Genomic DNA, 21,740 nt, shown 5'->3' with positions numbered 1-21,740 from the left:
ATTACACTAATTAAGAGAAAATAACTATAAATTAATGGCACTACGTGGGGAATAATTTTCGAAAAGTCTCCAAAATGTTCTCTGTGAATTTCCCTGATAGGCATTTTCTAAGTAAAACAACAGTGCAGAATATTGTTAATAACTTTGGGACTAAGGCTACAGTAATTAGTAAATGCAAATGCTCTGAGCAAAACAATAATAATGACAGAGCTGGAGAAAATAATTCAGATTTTGAAATGTTACTTCATGTTGAAGATAAATAAATAATATCTTTATTTAGCAAAAGCTACATTCAATAAAAACATAAATGAAAAATAAAGTATAAGTTGGCCATAACTGTATCAGGACTCTCCGGTTTGTCCATGGATGGTCTCGGTAATCCAGAAACAGCATCCTGGTTCCAGAAATATCCTGTCAGAGGTAGACCATAAATTAAAACCAGACTTAACCTAAACATTATTTCCTTGCCCCACTTATTAAAAGCATATTTAATTGTTGTTTGCCTTATAATAATAAAAATAATGTCAACTCAAGTTGATCGAGTTGGTTCAGTTGCAAGCAGCCGATGACACACATTTGGAACTTGGTTGACCTTGCTGACCAGACACATTGGTCCCCCCGTGTAATACTTAGAAATGCTTCGATAGTTCCAAGAAGCTGTAACCAGTATCCCGGTTGGCCCAAAAATACCCAGTCAACAGATAAACCCACAATCAAGATGATGATTGGAGCGGAAACAATGCATACTATAGTAAAACTTAATAAATTACATAATTAAAATAACATAATAAAATAACAAACACAATATTACTTATTCATGATAAATCTTCTCAAGAGCCCTCTGAATTGATTTAAAGTAATACAATCTTTGATGTTAGCGGGCAAGTTGTTAAATAGAATTAAACCTTTGTACAGAACTGAATTATGCATTTGGGTTGTGTTACATCTGTCGACCAGTATGAAGTCTATACGATTTCTCGTATTATAGTTATGTATATCTCCAAAAACTCATTTATTACAAATATAATCGGGGAGCATCTGATGTTTTAATTTAAAAATAAACAAATAGACGTTACATAAAATTCTTTGATGTACAGACAACATATCTAGGACACCCAACATAGAGACAACAGGCGTGTAACGATTACAATTTAGAATCAGTCTCATGGCCCTATTTTGAATTCTTTCCAGTTGGTCAATTCTATACTGTGGCAAGTTAAACAATAATGTTGAACAGAACTGTAAATGAGGAAGAGCAATGGCGTTGTAAAGTTTCAATTTGATGTACACTGTGTCCCAATTTGGTTGTATTTGCAGGTTATCTCTGTTATTTTTAAAGATAGAGATGTGCGGTTTTCGCGAACCTGTGTCACTTTTTTGTAAAACTTTTATTGCCGCAAACAGAATTGAGATACCTTTTTTTGTTTCTGAGATACAGGGTGAAATTGAAAATTTTCACTTTTTGACGACTTGCTCTATCTCACGAACCATATAAGTTATAAAAAAAGTAAAAACTGCTATGGATAGATAATTTTAAATAAAATTCAGAGGCGTAGTCAAAAATTTTATTAAAGGCATTATTTAAGAGATATGACCCAAACTTGCATTTTTTTAAATGGAACACCCTGTATTTTTTCATACCAATAAATTGCGCTATTTTTTCCGATTAAAATGATATATAACACTTGGTATCTTAAGTCATGATAAATGGCCAAAACATGCAAAAAAAACAAATCATAGCGAAAAAAACATTAGTTGGCCATGAAACAGAAAAAATTGAAGTTGGCTGTTTAAAGATGTCAGTATGAAGCTGTCAATAATTATTTAGAATTTATTTATTTCGAACGAAAGTTTTTAAGTAAATATTTTAGTATTTTTTTTAAGGGATAGAGCGTAATTTTTAAGAATGACTAATAATTTTGAAAACAGTCACAAATATGACATGATAGCTTGTTTTATTGAGTGCCAAGAAAATAGTGACAGGGCATCCGATTTGTATTTAAACAGGTATGTGTTAGTGTCGTTACCTAATATTTGCTATTATACTTAAAACAATTTTTCTAAGATATCCTGAAAGGCGTCAACCAAACAAGTCTATTTTTCGGAGAATAAAAATGAGTTTGATTAATAATGGATCATTTACAAAGCTAAGAAATAAAAATTACCATAGGCAAAATCAGGAAAATAATGAAATTGCGGTTTTAGCAAGTGTTGAGGCAAATCATTCAAATTCCTGTCGAAATATTGAAACTAATGTAGGAGTGTCAAAGAGTCAAACACAGCGAATATTAAAAAAATATAAATATAAACCATACAAAGTTAACATAGTTCAACAATTACATCCCGGGGATGCGCAAAGGCGAATAGTTTTTTGCAATTGGTTTTTAGAGCAAACTCGAATTGTTCCAAATTTTGCCAGAAAAGTTATATGGTCCGATGAAGCATATATAAGTTGCACTGGAATTTTTAACCGTCATAATAACAGGCATTGGTACACTCAGAATCCATACTTATTACGGGAACGCCAACAACAGGGCAGATTTGGATTTAGTGTATCATGCTTTATTTTGGGCACTAAAATAAAGTATGTTTTTTATGAACACACTTTAACAGCAGCCAGATATCTGGAAATATTGCAGCGGATTTTACCAGAACTTCTAGATGAGATACCGTTGGCATTTTTAAATAGCATATATTTTCAGCAAGATGGGGCGCCAGCTTATAATTCTCAAATAGTAAGGCCATTTATAATCGAGACATTCGAAGATCGATGGATTGGTACCCACGCTCCAAATAGGTGGCCAGCTAGATCACCGGATCTTTCTGTTTTGGACTTTTTTGTCTGGTCTTTCTTAAAAAACAAAATTTATTTAAATGTGGTGCATAATTTGCAAGAACTTCAGGATGCTACAGTTCAAGCCTTTGAAGCCTTGCAAGCAAGGCCGCTTATTATTTTAAATGCCTTGCGGAGAATAACAACTCTATGCCAATTATGCGTTCAGGAAAATGGCAACCATTTCGAGCAATTTAATTAGTTTTTTCAAATTTTTTTATAGGACTGTAGAATTAAGAAATAAAAAAAAGCTTGTTAAGGTTCTTTGTTAAATTTATTCAGTTGTTACAATATTTTTTTTTAATAAAATTGCTTAAAACAAGAGTTTTTGTATCTAAGACTTTTAAATATTATATAATTAAAAGGTTTTTATTTGGTTATAAAAACTTCTATCACGGTATGATTGACATCTTTAAACAGCCAACTTCAATTTTTTCTGTTTCATGGCCAACTAATGTTTCTTTCGCTATGATTTGTTTTTTTTTTGCATATTTTGGCCATTTATCATGACTTAAGATACCAAGTGTTATATATCATTTTAATCGGAAAAAATAGCGCAATTTATTGGTATGAAAAAATACAGGGTGTTCCATTTAAAAAAATGCAAGTTTGGGTCATATCTCTTAAATAATGCCTTTAATAAAATTTTTGACTACGCCACTGAATTTTATTTAAAATTATCTATCCATAGCAGTTTTTACTTTTTTTATAACTTATATGGTTCGTGAGATAGAGCAAGTCGTCAAAAAGTGAAAATTTTCAATTTGTATCTCAGAAACAAAAAAAGGTATCTCAATTCTGTTTGCGGCAATAAAAGTTTTACAAAAAAGTGACACAGGTTCGCGAAAACCGCACATCTCTATCTTTAAAAATAACAGAGATAACCTGCAAATACAACCAAATTGGGACACAGTGTACATTGACAAATTTTTTCCAATTCTTGTGATAAATCCAAGTTTTTTTGAAAATTTTCTCATTAAATAATCTGCATGAGCATGGAAATTCAGATTGGCATCGAAAATTGTTCCCAAATATTCAATTTCTTTGGCATACAAAATACTTTCCCCATTCACAGAAATCTGTATATTGCCCATGTCTATAGAACTTAATCCAGATCTCTTGCCAAATATACAAAACTTGGATTTACTTGCATTTAAACTTCGTTTATTTCTACAAAGGCAGATGAATAAGTTATTGAGTTCAACGTTCATGACCTGTTGCAGTTGATGAATGTCTTTACCCACCACATATAACATTATCGTCCGCAAACAACACCACATTACACCCCCGCACTACCTCCACCATATCGTTGACATACAATAAAAATAGAAAGGGGCCCAAGACCGTTCCCTGCGGCACACCATGCTTTACATTAACACTTATAGATGAACTATTTTTGTACATGACTCGCTGAACTCTACCAGTTAGATAAGATTGAAACCACTTCAATACATTATGTTTAAGGCCTAACCGTTCTAATTTCCTAATTAATATTTATCTACTCACAGTTTCAAACGCTCTCTTAAAATCCAAAAACACAGCAAGTACTAGATTATCAGAGTCAAGGGCCCTAAGAAAATTATCAACTATATTATTAATGACAGACTCACATGAATGATTCTCACGGAACCCCGATTGGTTAGGTACAACTATTTTATTTATATTACAATACTCTTATCTTGTTTACTATGTTATTTCTTATAGCCTTATATTCATTCCAAATGTTGTCGTTATTTTCTATGGTAGCCCTTTTATATAATCGATCCCTTTCCTGTATTGGCTCCCTTATATCTTGAGTTATCCATTTTTTATCGGCATATTTCTGTTTTTGTATAATTTTTATCCTTGGGTACATACTGTCAAGAATTGTTCTAATATCTGTTACAAAAGTATTAGCTAGTAAGTCAACATCTGAACTATTTCTATTCCAATTGCATGTAAGCAGTTCTTCCTGAAGTTTATTGCATTTATAGGCTTTAAGAGACCTAGTATAACTTACTATATCCATTGGCTGTTTCTTCGATTGATCTATAGACATTGATATAATAGAATGGTCACTAATTTTAGGAGTTTGATGGACTTTTTGCGAAAGAGATTTGTCATTTGAAATTAAATAATCAATCAGGGTCTGACTTCTTTGGACTATTCTAGTTGGAGTCTTAATTATTTGACTAAACCCATTGGTATAAATGATATTTAATAATTTGTTATTATAAAAACTGTTTTTTAATAAATCAAAATTAAAATCCCCAAGAATAATGTTGGTGCCATTAAATCCACTAACTTGGTCTAAATATTTCCCAAAAAACTATAAATTTGGCATCTTGTTTCTGAGGCGAATGGTACAAAACAGAGCACAAATATTTACCTCCACCCATAGATAGCTCAAAAGACAACAACCAGACATAATCATCAATAGACAATACAGACCCCACCTTATATCTAATATCGCTTCTAATAAGGGCCAAGACCTCACCTGTTCTGTTGTTACTAGTGCATTGCTCCAAATTGTACCCATCAATAATCAACTCACATGGTTCAATAACCGGCGTTATGTCAGTCTCACTCAAATGCAAGATCTTAGGCCTCCAGTCATTTACTAGTAAAATAATGTTATCTTTGTTGTTTAGATAACCTTGGTAATTAAAATAAACAATGTTGGTGTTAAGTGCAATATTTAGGTCTAACTGCTACTTAATATATTTATTCCTTTGTAACTCTTCAATTCGCTTATAAGAATCACAACTAGTTACATCACAAGAAACGTGATTGACGTTTAGCCTAAGACCATACTTTTCATTAGATACTACACAATTGATACACTTAACGCTACTTACATTACATTCTTTAACATCATGGGGTCCACTACACTTTGCACACACTTTATTTAAGAAAATAAATGAATTATCAGCAGAGCTCTAGAAGAAGTTGTAGGAAAAGATCATAGTACAGTATTGCGCATACTAAAAAAATACAAATACCATTCCTTTAAATATCAAAAACATAAGGAACTAAGGCAAGACGAAAAATCCGAAGAGTAGATTTCTGTTAAGTTATGGTAAGACCACAGGAATTCAAATTGGACCAGCATTGGAAGAAGTTGCACCTGAAAATGATATTTGGTTTCAAATGGCTGTCCTGCGCACAATTCACAGCAAGTCAGGGAATAAGTAAAATCTGTATTGTTGTGACGAATTTATAATGAGTTACTTATTTTATTGGGTATTATGTCACTTATAGCAAAAATCAATTTAGAAATTACTATCTCACACGCTCAAAAATTGAAAAGAAAAAGAAAATAGACTTATTCACGTATTTAAAAGAAATATGAACTCAAATCTTTATAGATACCTTCAATATATTTAATTTAATTTAAGTTTTAAATTTTATATTCTATTATTAAATTTTATATTTTTATATTTTTAATTAAAGTTTTAAATACAATAATTTACTTGAGGTATAATATATTTTTTTATATACCTAGGAGCTGAGGTTTAATCTATTAATCTCTGAGCTCGTTTCTTCTTTTTAATATCCTACCTAGCTTTGATATGAATATTAAAAACGATAAGAACAACGAGAAGATCTACTTTTTAATAAAAATACCTAATCTGAACCAACGTTTCGGTAGTTATATCTACTACCGTTATCAAGGTAGATAAAGTTAAATACAATTTACAAAAAAAATACATAATACTTTAAATACTTTTTTATATAATTTCACGGTTGATTAATTGCTTTAAAAAAATACAGTTTGTCAAGCTATTAATCTGATTTACAATGATGTAAATCTACTATTCTACTAAACTAGTTGCTATTATGTCTTTGACACATTTTTAAATCTATCAAGGTATGATAAACCTTTGATATCATGAGCAAGCCTATTATATTCTCAGAAGTCCCTAAAAAACAGTGAATTCATGGTAGTTAATTGTTTAAGACATACATAAATTGTCATTATTTCTTGTAGGATAATCATGGACATTTCTATTAAAATTTACAAACTACTTAAAATAAGGTGGTGCTAAATTATTTAGTTTTTACCTTTTTTTTTTAACCAAAAACCAATTGAGTGTGTTTTTAGCATCAAAGAGATTGATGTAACGCGATGTGCCCTCAATATTACTCTCATTTCCCGACTGTAAAGCTATTTTAGTCTATTAGTTTGGATTAACAAAACAAAGGTGAGGACACAAAGTCACGGTCTCGATGATGATGCATCGATGATGATGCTCCGATAGGAGCGAAACACGTGTAGCTTTTAAAAAATTATATGGATTGGATGAGACCGTGACTTTATGTCCTTACCTTTGTTTTGTTTTCGTTTGGCCTCTTAGAGAAAAATGGATGATACGTTTCTAGTTTGGATTAAGTTAAATAATTATAAATCTGAGGCGCAAAAGTGAAAATGAGGCTAAACAACTATATTATAAACCATCAGCTTGGATTCTTTACGAAATTCTGCTGTAAGAGTACAATTTTTTTGCATTTTTTTTTTGAATATAATCACAATGATCCTGAAATGAAAGCAAGGTTCAAGCTGCAACCCTAAATATTTAATAAATGTAACAAAATCAACATTCTTATTGCCTATTACAAATCGTGGATTACCAACAACACTTCTCTGATATCTAGATTTAGATGATGCAAAGATCATAGCTTTAGTCTTAGATACATTTTGCTTTTGGTTTATTCATTTGTAAATATAACTTGGTATCTGTCAATACCTTATTCGTTTTATCAACACAACATCTCTACATGCCAGAGAAGTATCATCCGCAAAATGATTGATAAACTCACAGTGCCAAAGGGATCACTATCAGTGCACAATATTGATCTTGATAATATGTTATCAAAATCATTTTTTATTTTACAGGGAGATAGCTGAAGGGTAGATTCACATGAGTGACCCTGGCGAAAGCCAAATGTTACCATTAGCATACTATTTACTGTAATATATTCCAGAACCTGATTATACACTGCTATTTCCAATACTTTTTCAACAGGAGGTAATGTGTTCACTGGAATTTACAGCATTATTAACTTTTGGGGATGATTGTACATTTAAGTTTATCCGGGATTGAAGTTTTAAGAGACGTAATTAGTAAATTTAAAATAATATAACCAATGACCTCAAATAAAGACTTTAGCATTTTTGTATTCGACAATTCATACATGGAACACAACAAGCATCAGAAATATTTAAAATTCGAAACCTCAAAATTTAAGTTAGCATTGATGTTGCTCCACTCCTTGTATACCTTCATCAATTTTGTCTATACTATCTATAAAATAGGAATTAAGGTTTGATGCAATATCTGTACCGGGTGTACAACTAAGAGAGAGATTTAAGTAACTAATCATCGCACAGCGTAGGAAAAAAATATTTCTTATAAAAGCGGCAAGGAGAAATTGCTGGAAATTATTTACTTACGTAAGTTCATACGATGACCGCTAGGGGGCGTAATACAACATTGAAATAGAAAAAATTGGTTTTATTAAAAATATTCAAAGTGAATCCTAGAGAAAAATGATGCTATTTTAAAGTATGGTAAATTCTTACCATCTTTTATTTCAATTTTTTTTTCTAATTTGTCAAATAATAGGTGGGAAGGGTTGAATATTTATATTTAAAATTCTTGATAACTTTTGATTGACCTAACGAATTTTAACGAGCTTACGTTTGTTTTAAAGGGTAATTATTAGGCTTTTATGTGGTATAATTAATTAGCCGTTTTAGTTGTTTTGTTAAGCAGTTTGTTTTAATTTGGAGTTTTTCAGCGATTTTCTGGCAAATATTAAATACAACGATTGACAGTTTTTGAAATCATTTAAGTTTTTAAAAATGTCAAACGTAATTCCAAACGACATAGCTTTTGATATGCTAACAGTGTATTTTGAGTTAATGCAAAATGCACGCAATGCAGCCCAATATATGTCCAAAGATATCCTGACAGAAGACACTATAATCACAAGATTAAACGAACTTACCTGAAGTGAAGTAAAGATTTAGTTTTTGCCATGCCACCCACAACGACATGCAGGACCGAATACGCAATGCAATCGTATATGCAATATAATCGACTGTATATTAAAAATGAAGGAAAACAGTTTGAGCATCTAGGACACCATTAAAACTATAAAAAAAATATTTATTACAAAAATTTAAGTTCTGGAGTTTTATTTTTATTGTTCAAAAACATTTTAATTAATAATTTCGGAATAAAATAAGATATCGAGTTGCGGTTTACTCCAGTTTTTATGTTTTTTCATGCTCTTTTAGCCTAAATGAAAAAAATTACATTGTATTTAATATTTGCCAGAAAATCGCTGAAAAAAGGCCAAAATAACACAAACCGCCCTCTAGCGCTCAACAAAACAACTTAGTTAGATAAGTAATTATACCACATAAAAGCCTGATAATTACCCTTGAAAACAAAAGCAAGCTCCTTAAAATTGATTAGGCCAATCAAAAGTTATCAACAATTTTATATTTAAATATTCAATCCTTCCCCCACCTATTATTTGACAGATTAAAAAAAATGGTTTGAAATAAAAAATATTTAGAATTTATCATACTTCAAAATGGCATCATTCTTTAGGATTCGCTTTGAATATTTTCAATAAAACCAATTTTTTCTATTTCAATGTTGCATTACGCCCCCTAGCGGTCATCGTACGAACTTGTAAATAATTTACAACGATTTCTTTTTGCCGGTTTTATAAGAAATATTTTTTCCCCTACGCTGTGGGATGACTAGTTACTGAGATATGGCCGGCGACCTCTCTTAGTTGCACACCCGATACAATTACTGAAAGTTTTTTCTTATTATATACAACAAATCAAACAGTCAATAGTTTTAATAATATTAATACACCATTGTGTTGACATAGGGCAAGTATAGATAATACAATTATTTACAATAAAACTGTTTCCAAATTTAAGTAGTAATTGCCGGAGAGATGAACCATCTTTTTAATTTTTGTTGTAAAAAATCATGAAATCAAGTTTATTTGAGAAAAACCTTGATCACTAAAAAATTGTAATTTAAATAAATGGTATCTTCATTGAAAAACTCTAAAATATCAACTGGTTTTTTACTTAAAAGGTCAATTGTAAATCCCTAAAATGGTCCAACTCTCCTATAATGTGCGGGTTAGATGAACCGCATACTTGGGGTAGGTGAATCACATAGGAAAGTATAAACATTTCTAAGTACTCCTAAAAAAACTAAAGTATTATTAATGTAACAAAAAATTATGGCATTTTAAACTAACAAGGACCTCCCTTGCCACATCTGTCACACATATTTTCGTATTTTAAACAGGATTCATGGAGGCAGCGAGTGCATACAATATATTGCGCAAATCATCAGTCTTCGTTCTCTTTCCATTCTTCTGGGGTGTCACTATTATCTTTTAGCAACAAATTTCCCTCAGTCTCAGAACTGCTACTCGATAATTTTTTTTCTTTAATTTGTTTTTTGTTGGTGCTTTTATTTTTCTTTGGGATGCATCTAATGTACTGTTTCTGTTTCTTTTTATCGACACTTTTGCTTTACATTTTCCTTTTAGCAATTGTCCAGCTTCGCTTTTTAACAATTTGAGACTCGGTTAGGAACTGGGCTTACGAAATCTAGCATCTTACCAGGGGCTAGGTCATTAGAATTTTTGTTCGCTTAGGTTGGCGATACTTTTTTTTTACTATTATTACAGAAAGAACAACTGAAATAAAACTTTTGACTTTGGTTCCCAATGAGAAACATCCTGGATGGGGTTGGCCAGGACCTGTAGTGGTCCCCATCTGAAACCAAAAAAGTAAATGTTTTAACCTCGTTCTATATATTAATATATATTTATAGATTGCTGTGTTTGAAGGTTTTTAAAATCTTTGTTGGATAGAAAAGCATATCTGGTATTGCCTCTGGTGAAAAGGGAATAATTCCGGTAGCCGAAAACCGGATATAGTGTTACTTGCTATAGCTGCCTTTGCCCAGGACTGTGCCAAAAGTGGACGAAACTGAAGCCTTTCCATTTTTCTTGATGGATTAGTTTTCATGAAATTATTAAATGCTGAATAATAATGTGCTTTCAGCGATTTGAGTACCGCTCTATCAAGGGGCTGAAAGTAGTGAGTGGTGTGCGCTGGAAGACACAGCATTATTAATCTATTTTTCATCAGCAAATTTAAGCATTTCGCCAAGGTTGCAGTGAGATGTATGGCCATCAAGGATTAGAAGAACCTTTCCTACTCAAGGCATAAAATGTTCTTTTAACCAGTGAAAAAACATATGCAGAGTTTCGAGACATACGAACTACAGAGCCTGTTGGCATGCCCGCGGATAACTCTTCTTTGGTGTTTTCCCTTTAAAAATACAATATGGTGGAAGAAAGCCACCCTCATCATTACAACAAGCAACAACACAGATTGTTTCGTCTTTTTCTCCCGACTTAATGGAGGTTACTGCCTTTGAACCTTTAGCAGCAATCATTTGTCCTGGCTTAATATTAAGTTGCAGTTCTGTCTTGTCAACATTGAAAATATTACCTGGTTGATCAAAACCCCATTTTTACTTAAAATAGTTTCCGCATTGTGAAATAGTTGTTTAAACAATGTTTCAACTTTTGTTCTACAAGTGGAAACGCCCTTATGTCGCACATCGGCTCGTGTGGGGGCAAAACCAATTTTTTGCAGTATTTTAATATGCGCTACCAGCCTGTTCCCATTTTCTTCCCCTAAGATTGATGAGGGCCCCAATGAACCAGTTTTCTTTTAACTCTCACGAGATGTGTCTTCTCGGCAAAGTAATTTTTGGAATAGTAGTCATTGCCAATAGCATTTCTTAGATCCTCTTCTGACCAAGTCATCCTTTCTAAATCCAACTTTCTCTGATAATGCATGGGATTAAAAAAAAAAAACAATATATTATAGCTGGTCCAACTATCCCGATCCCACTTTATCCATCTGACCTAATATTAAAGGTTAGATGGACCACTACGTAATTCATAATACAATTAAAAATATACATTTGCGGTGTTTATAGATCAAAATATGGCCACTGGCATGACATTTTACTTACGTTTGGTCAGAACCACAATTTTAAAATCGTATTAGAAAATTTTCCACCACGTGCAAAAACTCAGGTTAATATTTCAGTGTAAAAACTGTAGTAATACACATCGGATCTACAGAGAACATCGACTGAATATCACTTGAGAGCATATCCGCGTTTGATTTGCAGGTCTCTCCCACGTACGCTCCGAACTGAGGGACTGGCCATTTACCCTATAACTACTACTACTTACACTATAGCACAACATAAAGAAACCAGCAGTCGCATTCCGCTCGAAAATGTAAGCGAACTAATAGCATCCTTAGCCATGCCGCAGCCATGTTCTCCGAATGCCGAGCTCACTGTTTATCGAACTGTGTTCATAGGTGTATCGCCTAGTTCAGCGCCGTACTTAGTGACTATTTTGATAGCGTTTTTACAAAGCGTAGCGTTTTTTATAAAAACTTTTGTGATTTTGATTAAAATTACTCAAAGAATGGTCTCTTAAATTTATGGTACATACCTAATTAACTTCCTGCACGTATTCTTCTATATCGTCGTTGTTAGATGTAGAAATGCGATGTTTATTTTTGTTTAAATATTTTGTTAATATATGAACTTTATTAATATTAAAAAATAAATATTTGTACTATGTAGGTATTTTTATTTTACAAGATAATAATATCTAAAAAAATGTTTAAGTCCGGCTCTAGCCATGGCAAAAGCCGCGTGGACCGTAGCGAGTGTCAGCGGCATCCCTACTATAAGCAAATATGCCGCGCCTGCCTTAGTACACATGCACCGAACTCGCTTATTCAAACCAATGTATTTTTATTGAAGTGCGACTGCTGGTTTCTTTATGCTGTGACTATAGTACGACTACTTACTTACCCTATAAAAAATTGAAATATCATTAGTAGCTAGCTTATAACATACTAACTTACTTATAACAAAACTTAACTAACTTAAACTAACTTATAACATATTTTTGAAAATGACTGTTCAAGTTCTGGAGCCCACTCTAGAGACCACCCTGAGTGCCTTTCTCTAAAGCCAAAGAGCCTGCCTTTTTTTGTGATCTTTAAGGTTGTCTAGTAAAAATTCCATGTTTCGCAAAAAGGTGACAAACTATCCTGATGGTAAAACTATAAATTCCTAAAAGAGAAATATTAAAATCTGTTAAATATACTCAACAATAAAATTTCTATATTTACATGAAATTTAAGATTTTTTACAATTGATTTTAAGTTGTAATGAACACACATAGCCCCTTCACATTTATACTCCTTCGGTGCAAAAAAAACTATTGCACTGTACCCATCAATTTGTAGTGAGTGGATTTCTTCATCACACATCCAGTGTTCTGTTACAGTGATGACATCTATGTTTGGCTCGGGGGTCTACAGTTTGTCCCCATGTGCCAAGATTGTGTTGGTAGGGTTTGGTCTAGAAAGGTGGTTCAACGGGCGCCACACACGATACAAAGGTGAAACCACTATCGTACCAACATACCCCCGTGTATAGGGACAGTGCGAATAAATAAAGTTTGGTCAATTAACAGATAACACAGTTTATTGGTACCTGGTGCTTCTTTTCTCGGTGCTTCTGTAACTCTGAACACTACAGCTGAAACAAAATGCAAATTTCCTCAGAAAAGTTACTCAAATTAAGAAAAATAACGAAAGGAATAAATGAGGCCATTATTTGCAAAACTCGTCCTATGCTTTAAAGCAAATTGTTCAGGAAATGAAAAAAATGCTCACAGAACTACTAATGCATTATAATTTAGCTGTTTTTTTTTACTGGTAGCTTCGTAGGTACAGAAAAGCAAAACCACTAATTAGAAATCTAAAACGCTAAAAATGTTGCTAAAAATAAATAAATAAAGTGCATAGAGAGAGTTTTGCAAATAAAATTAAAAAAATATATATCTTCTAGTTCTTCCCTTTATTAACTCTCACGAGATGTGTTATTAAAACTAGGGTGAAAGCATAAACAAATCCTAATTGCGTTTATTTAACTGCATAAAAAACAAAGAAACATTTTTTCTAACAAAAATTAATGTTGGAAATTCAGTCAAAACAAAATCAAAATATAAATTATTCAAACAGGAAAATCCTCAGTTTGATTTTGGCATCCCTCCAACTTATCGTCTTCTTCGCGTGCAGCGGCAGGCTTTGTGAGATGACTTTTATAGAAAGTTAATTGTGGAAGACTCCTCCAATCGTTTCCGTAATGTTGAGCCAGCAACTTGTCAATTGTACTTTTGTCACCCCTCAATTGATTGCCTAATGGTATCTCTTTAGGCGATAGCGAGGAAACTTTGCAATTTTTTTTGCAAATACCTTTAGGTTGCCCAATATTAGTGCGATAATTAGGTTCGCCTTGCACCAGAACAGTACCATTATTCCTGATGAAAATGAAACGTTTTGCTTTATTGAAGGCAAAATGCCACGATGAGGGATTCTTCACTACTCTTTTGGTCTCTGCTCTCCAGTCGAATAGTCTCCAGTCAACCCCTAACTTTCGAACAGTGGCATGTTTTTTAATTATATCATCATATTGACAAGGTTCGACAATTACTGGTGTCTTCTTTATGTCCTTTTCGACCAAACCAAAAACCCTGTCGGGAGGGATGAAGGAATGTCCAACCATCGGGAAAATCAGTTCCAGACATTTAATGTTTTTTGGCGCCCCTTCTTGAAGCCAGTGGGCCAGCATTGCCATCATTATAGTATTTTTATTTTGGCCGCCACACCCGTCGGCAAATAAATTTATTTTTGTTACGGAATTTTCAAAATTGAAGTTAATCAAAACATCTCGAACAGCCGATGTTATAGCATTAGAATGTTTCGGAGATTGAATTTCGGTCCATAAGTATGAAAAGACATTTGTGACTCTTAATTGAGTCTGGGAGCTACCACATACGACTGTGAAATTATGGTAATTAATTTGCTGGCTAAAGTAGGCAGATTGGTCAGGCAACCGTGGTAAGGCCAGATTCTTTTGACAATCAAAAGAAAAGGTAACTGTTGTTGGTTTAGTGTATTTAAGTAATTTGAAAAAGGTTTTTGCCTTCAATACGTGGATGCGATGTTCCACAATTAATTGATGCCTACCACTCGCGGATATCATTGATTTAATCTGTTCTTTCGTCCTCAGGCAGAAAGAACAACAGTCAGTCTGTGGGGTCCCAAATGCAATATTGTAATTAGCATTTACATATTTTCTGAAATAACTTATTTTTACATGCATACCTTCCGGGGTTTTTGCCAGATATTGATTGTAGAGCTTTTTAAAAGAAAGGTCACAAGGTAAATACATCCGGACACTTGACTTGCTTCGGCAATAGTGCGATTCAACACACTGAATTGATTCAATGAATTGCTTTATGCTTTTTTGCTTGTCAATATTTTTTACACCTACTCGATCGCCACCTCTGCGTTCCTTTGGAAGAGCCCCGAAAAGCACAAAATTTCGCAATACCCTTTGAATTCTATCTTTACTAAAATTTGATATTTCCAAAAAGGCATTTCGGCATACCCTTATCAAGTGCCCATCCTTCAAACGGATATTGTATTGTATAGAAACCTGAGCGTGGTCTGTTTTACCTCTTTTGGGTTTGTTTCCCGTGCAGCAAGCCAGTATTCGCCTATCTTGTTCTATCTTGTCTTTAGATTCGTACAAGTACGCGTGACACTCCTTGACCTGCGCCATCGTTAGTGTCGTGCAATAATAAGGTTGTCCTGGTCGACCATCATGCTTGCAGGTCGGATACGTTGCCAGAGTCTGTGGTAAATGTCTAGAATAGAACAGCAGGGATTAATTAAAAGATTCTATGACACATTAAAAAATGATATACCTACCGCATACGATTGGCAACATTTCTTTTATAGTTTTCTGGCTGACGTTCTTTCTTACGTCCTTTCCCAGCAGGGCTAGGTAAAACACTTGAACTAGCATGTAGTATTTCCATAGCAAATAAGACGTTAAAATAATAATTGAACACTGAACAATATCAACAATCGTTGAAATAAGACGGACGATAACAACTAATATGACACACGCTGCGACTGCAAATAAGACGTAAAAACACATAAACAGCTGCAAAAAGTCACGTGAATATTCTAACGCGCGCTATTGGTTCAAACGCATTCAGCGAGTTTTGCAACTAATTTCGCGAAGCATAGAGCCAGTTTTGCAAATTACAAGCCTTTTTGATATGATATTTAGGTATCAAAGAGCCTGTTTAGCGCGGAACTGACTCGACCAAACTATTAGCCTTATAAAAATGAACATTTCTGACACAAAAAACAATTTTCGGTAAAAATGTCGATTAGCGAGTTTTGCAAATAATGGCCTCAAATTCAATGTAATATCTGTGGTACTCACCTCGCCTGTTGTTAACCCGCTTTCTTATTTAAAAAGAAGCTCAAAAATTATGGGCCGACATAAAATATGGCTTAAGCCAACCTGATCGTTCGGCTGTTCAGATCAGAAAGAAAGCTAAATGTGGTCTCTTCAAGAAAGTAACCCACATGTAGATTCACCGGAACCCAAAAAATGACGGTTTAAATAAGTAAAAACGAATTTAATTAACAAAAAATGAAGGATTGCCCGGAATCCCTCCACCTAAGCGTGGCGCTTCCAGACAATCAAATTACTGTCTTTTGCAGAGTTGAAATTGTAAATATTGAATTAAAGGAGAAATATTGATATAAACAATTCATAAAATAATTAAATAAGTCAAGCGAATCTACTTTGTTGTGAAAACAAAGTTTACTAAAAATACAGTAGTTCACCATAAGTATAGCCACAGATAAGATCACCATAAGTCACAGGCAACGAGCACCAAACATGAAATATAAACGTATAATGAAATTTTCAGACAGACATTCTGAAGCATGGGCAACCTGCACTCTGTCAAGTTAAAGAGAGAAAATCTGAATTTAGTTACTTATAGATTACAAATAATATTATTAACCAAAAGTATAAAATAACGATGAGTGGCATAGGATTCCAAGTAAATTCCTGTAAATACAGGATAACAAAATATCTACAACATTACATTATAAAAGGGTCATACAATTCAGGTGAGTATAATAAATCAGTTCCTATCTAACAAACAAAATACATAGTTATCTTAACCGTGGCCACATTACAATATTGAATATAGAGAGTAAAGACATTAAAAACCACGCTTAGATTGCTGCCTAAAACCATTGTTAATAGTCAGTACCAAATGCCACCTATGCACACTCTGAACAAGGGAATAGTAATATAGATTTTTAAGTTTCGCCATTTTATGTGTAAAAGAGAATATTGAGATTGTTATATATTAAATTATTCTAACGTAACATTAACATGTTAAAATATAGAAAGCGCAGTTTTCATTTTAAGTAACAAAAATAATGTGGTCTATGATATATCGTTCAATTCGTAAGAAAAAATCAGATACAGGGTGCATTTTTATTTATAATATTTTTTTGCTTAAAAATCTAAATTGAAAATAGAATCGTCAATTGTTTTCACTTTAATAAACAGTAAAATCAACTTTCGGATTTTTTTATGAATTTAAATGTTTATTTTTATGCGATATTTAGAATTTAAAATGACATGAATTTTTTTTTATCGATTTTTTCTATTACTTTCTAAAAAATAGAAAAAAAAATCCGCACGCTAATGAGAGGCCATTTTTGTCCCCCATGTCTGTATATTATGACCCGCAGATGCAGGTATCATCGGAATTTTCAACACTTTACCGCTTATTAGTTATTGATAGGATAAACCAATAAAAGGTTCGTTACTCCTGTATTTTGTGTTTTAATTTCCCAACCCAACCCTTAGCATATAGGTTTATTACCCTACCAAATAATGTGGATCAGCTAATATATTTGTATCTATGATTGTTGGCTACTGGATTGAGGAAATGGAAGTGAGAAGAAAATCCATGGGAAGATATGCATATAAATGGTATGGCTGATAGTTTTCTACTCCGATACCCACAAACTTAGTATTACTAAGGTCTTCTTCTATCAAATTGAATATAATAAGCAAATCAAAGACTCCACATTACCTAGTCATTTCGAAAAAAATATATTTTTACTATAGAAACGTTAAAAAATAATTAACGTTATGCTTGTGTAATTTAAAAAAAAATTGGATATAGTGAGCCTGATTTTATCAATAAGGTTCTGCTGTTTAAGAGATAATATTATATTTATACAATGCCAAAACACCAGCTTCCAAAGTGCCAGAGTCTGAATTGAGTAAGGCATCTGTTCAGAAACACTTTGTAAGATGTGTTTTAATAATATTCAAAACTTGTGAATTTCTTTCCCGATAGCCAGTTTTTTTTGGTCATTGTCGATGTCAAAAACTACAATTAAAACGTTTGAAATTGAATGCCAATAATCAAAAAGCTTACATTATTCAGTACCTCTGTCTGTACTTTTCCAGATGTTATAAAATAACCAGTAACACCAGCCTTTTAAGTGTAGGGCCTGAAATGAGTAGGGCATCTGTGAAGTAACACTTTGAAGGACGTGTTATTCTATTTTTTTTTTAATTTTAAAATCCCATAATTTTTTTTGTAAAATGATAATTTGATGTTCTAATTGAATCTGAGCATAATGGGATTTTATACTCAGATTTCTCGATTCCGTTTTGATGTATTCTATACAAAGTTCTCAGAGTGAGTTTCTAACTTTTACTCAGTATGCCTCGCTGCTAAACCTAAGGTCCAATACGATATATTCAATTCGTATAACTGCTTCTCCCAAATATTGAGCCGCATCTAGATTTGAGTGTATTTTAAAGTGACTTAAGAAAATGAACCCAAATAAATTAATTCTTACGTCAAGATATGTGGTAAAATATAATATTCACGATAAAGAATTTAACTTCACGACTGACCTGATCAATACCTATTTAAAAAATTACTTCCCAAGGAAAACTCAAAAATACGGTTACCACATAATTTTCCTTTATGGGTCAAATAAATTCTTGTACAGGGTGGCCAAATAAGAATGCGAGGTACTGTATCTGGGAAACTATTCATCGTAGAAGCTTGCGATAAAAAAAAATAATTACTAAAATGGCCAAGAGAATGACCTGGAAAATATTTTCAAGTTTCTAAAATGGCCGCTAGGGGGCGCAACTGCAATCTTGAATCTAGAAAACTGATGTTTCTGTAAATTTTGCTGAATTAACCTAACAAAAAAATAGCTGATTATTAAAGTAGAGACTAATCCGAACCTTTTTTATTTGAATAGTTTTGCTGTATCTCTAAAAATAAAGTGGTGGGGGGTGTTCAAAAGTTGGCTTAAAACACACCCTGTATACTAAAAACGCCTTAGCCGATTTTATCAAACTTGGGCTAGTTGAAAAGAGCTATTATTAAGCTACGAATATTATTATATTTCATGTTTTTTTAGTTTTACATCTCGCCGCTAGAGGGCTTTTTTCGGCTTTCTGACACAAATGACTAATTTTCTCAAAAAACTTAAATGCGTTGATATGATTTTTTTTTCATAGAAAAATAGCTAAATAATGTTTAAATAATCTTGCGAAAACCGCAACTCGATATCTTGTTTCTAACCTAAAATATAGGCCAAAGAATATTTTATACCCTTAAATTTTAATTTTTTTATACTAATTATTTTGGAATTATTTAAAATTCACTACTTTTGAAAACAAAATTTACCATTTTTGAAAATATTACGTAATATCACTAAAAGTCAGACTTATTTTATGTTATATATTCACTATAGATATACGAAAAAAATAATTATTAGAAAGCAGGCCATGGAATGCAACAAAACAAATGTCTACTCAAATTATAAACTTTCTCAAATTGTAAATAGTAAGTTGTCAAAAGTTTTACGTTACTTGAGCATTTTTTGTTTTTGCAAAATGCGTTTTACGAACGATGAGGCTGTTGATATGCTTGCGGTTTATTTTGAATGTCTTCAAAATGCTGCAGTAGCAAAAAGAGTTTATGCTGCTCGATATCCAAATCGAAGTCCTTGCGATATTAGATTTTTTCCCCGATTAGTGGCGAACTTACGAGCCAATGGTAATTTTTGGGCATAGGTTTCAACGGCCAAGAATTAGAAGAAATGCGGACAATATTAACAGCGTACTGGAATATATTGAATGAAATCCTCATGTTAGCACAAGAGCATTATCCCTTGAATTAGGCATATCAAGAACAACGATTCAAAATATTTTGAAGGACAATAGGTAAATTCTAATAGCCATCGCCATATATGGATTTATTTAAGTTCAGCTTTTTTTTTAATATATTTATAGAATGCACCCATATCATGTTAATTTACATCAGGCATTGGAAGAAGCAGACTTTGACCGTAGGTTGGACTATTGCCATTGGATATTAGGCATGATACGCGAGGACAGAGATTTTTTATTTAAAATTCTTTGGACCGATGAAGCCACATTTAAAAGTAACGGTAGAGTCAACCTGCATAACATGCATTATTGGTCTGCAGAAAATCCGCATTGGTTGCGTGAAATTCAGCACCAAGGGCGCTGGATTTTAAATGTGTAGTGTGGTATACTTGGAGGCAACGTTATTGTACCATATTTTTTTTGAGCAATCTCTAAATGACAATGTTTTTTTCGACTTTTTGGTAAATCAATTACCGTTGTTGCTGGAAGATGTGCCACTGGAAGTCCGGCAAAATTTGTTTTTGCAGTTGGATGGTTGTCCAGCACATTTTGCTAGGAATGTGCGAGAGCATATTAATAACATTTTTCAACAGCGGTGGATTGGAAGAGGAAGCCTGTTTCCATGGCCTCTGCGATCCCCAGACTTAACCTGTCTTGATTTCTATTTATGGGGGCGGTTAAAGGACATTGTATTTCAGACTCAGCCTACGACTAGAGAAGATATGAAAAACCGGATTCGTAATGCAATACACACCATACCGAGAGCCGAAATTGAAGCTGCAGTTCTATCTACCCATGAGAGGCTTCAGCAATGCATAGAGCGTGATGGTCAGCATTTCGAGCATATACGGGGGCATTAAAACCCTTTCTTTTTAAAATCGGTCCTTTATAGGGCCACAACTTACATTATAAAAGAAATTCGAAATAAATTACTTTGTAGTTTTTATAAATATTAAGGGATTTCCATATAAAATTTTCTTTGGCCTAAATTTTAGGTTAGGATGAAGATATTAAGATGCGGTTTTCGCAAGCATATTTAGGCGTCATTAAGCTATTTTTTGTATAAAAAAAATTTATACCATTGCTTTTAAGTTTTTTGACAAAATTAGTCATTTGTGTCAGAAAGCCGAAAAAAAGCCCTCTAGCGGCGAGATGTAAAACTAAAAAAACATGAAATATAATAATATTCGTAGCTTAATAATAGCTCTTTTCAACTAGCCCAAGTTTGATAAAATCGGCTAAGGCGTTTTTAGTATACAGGGTGTGTTTTAAGCCAACTTTTGAACACCTTCCACCACTTTATTTTTAGAGATATAGCAAAACTATTCATATAAAAAAGGTTCGGATTAGTCTCTACTTTAATAATCAGCTATTTTTTTGTTAGGTTAATTCAGCAAAATTTACAGAAACATCAGTTTTCTAGATTCAAGATTGCAGTTGCGCCCCCTAGCGGCCATTTTAGAAACTTGAAAATATTTTCCAGGTCATTCTCTTGGCCATTTTAGTAATACATTTTTTTATCGCAAGCTTCTACGATGAATAGTTTCCCAGATACAGTACCTCACATTCTTATTTGGCCACCCTGTACATATAAAAATAATTGAAGTTGGTTGCCATTTCAAGAATATACAAAAGTTTTTTCCGAATTAAATAAGCCTTACAAA

The sequence above is a fragment of the Anthonomus grandis genome, chromosome 17 (genome assembly GCF_022605725.1).
Source record: "Anthonomus grandis grandis chromosome 17, icAntGran1.3, whole genome shotgun sequence".
Taxonomy (NCBI): domain Eukaryota; kingdom Metazoa; phylum Arthropoda; class Insecta; order Coleoptera; family Curculionidae; genus Anthonomus; species Anthonomus grandis.
Note: the sequence above shows the minus strand (reverse complement) of the source record.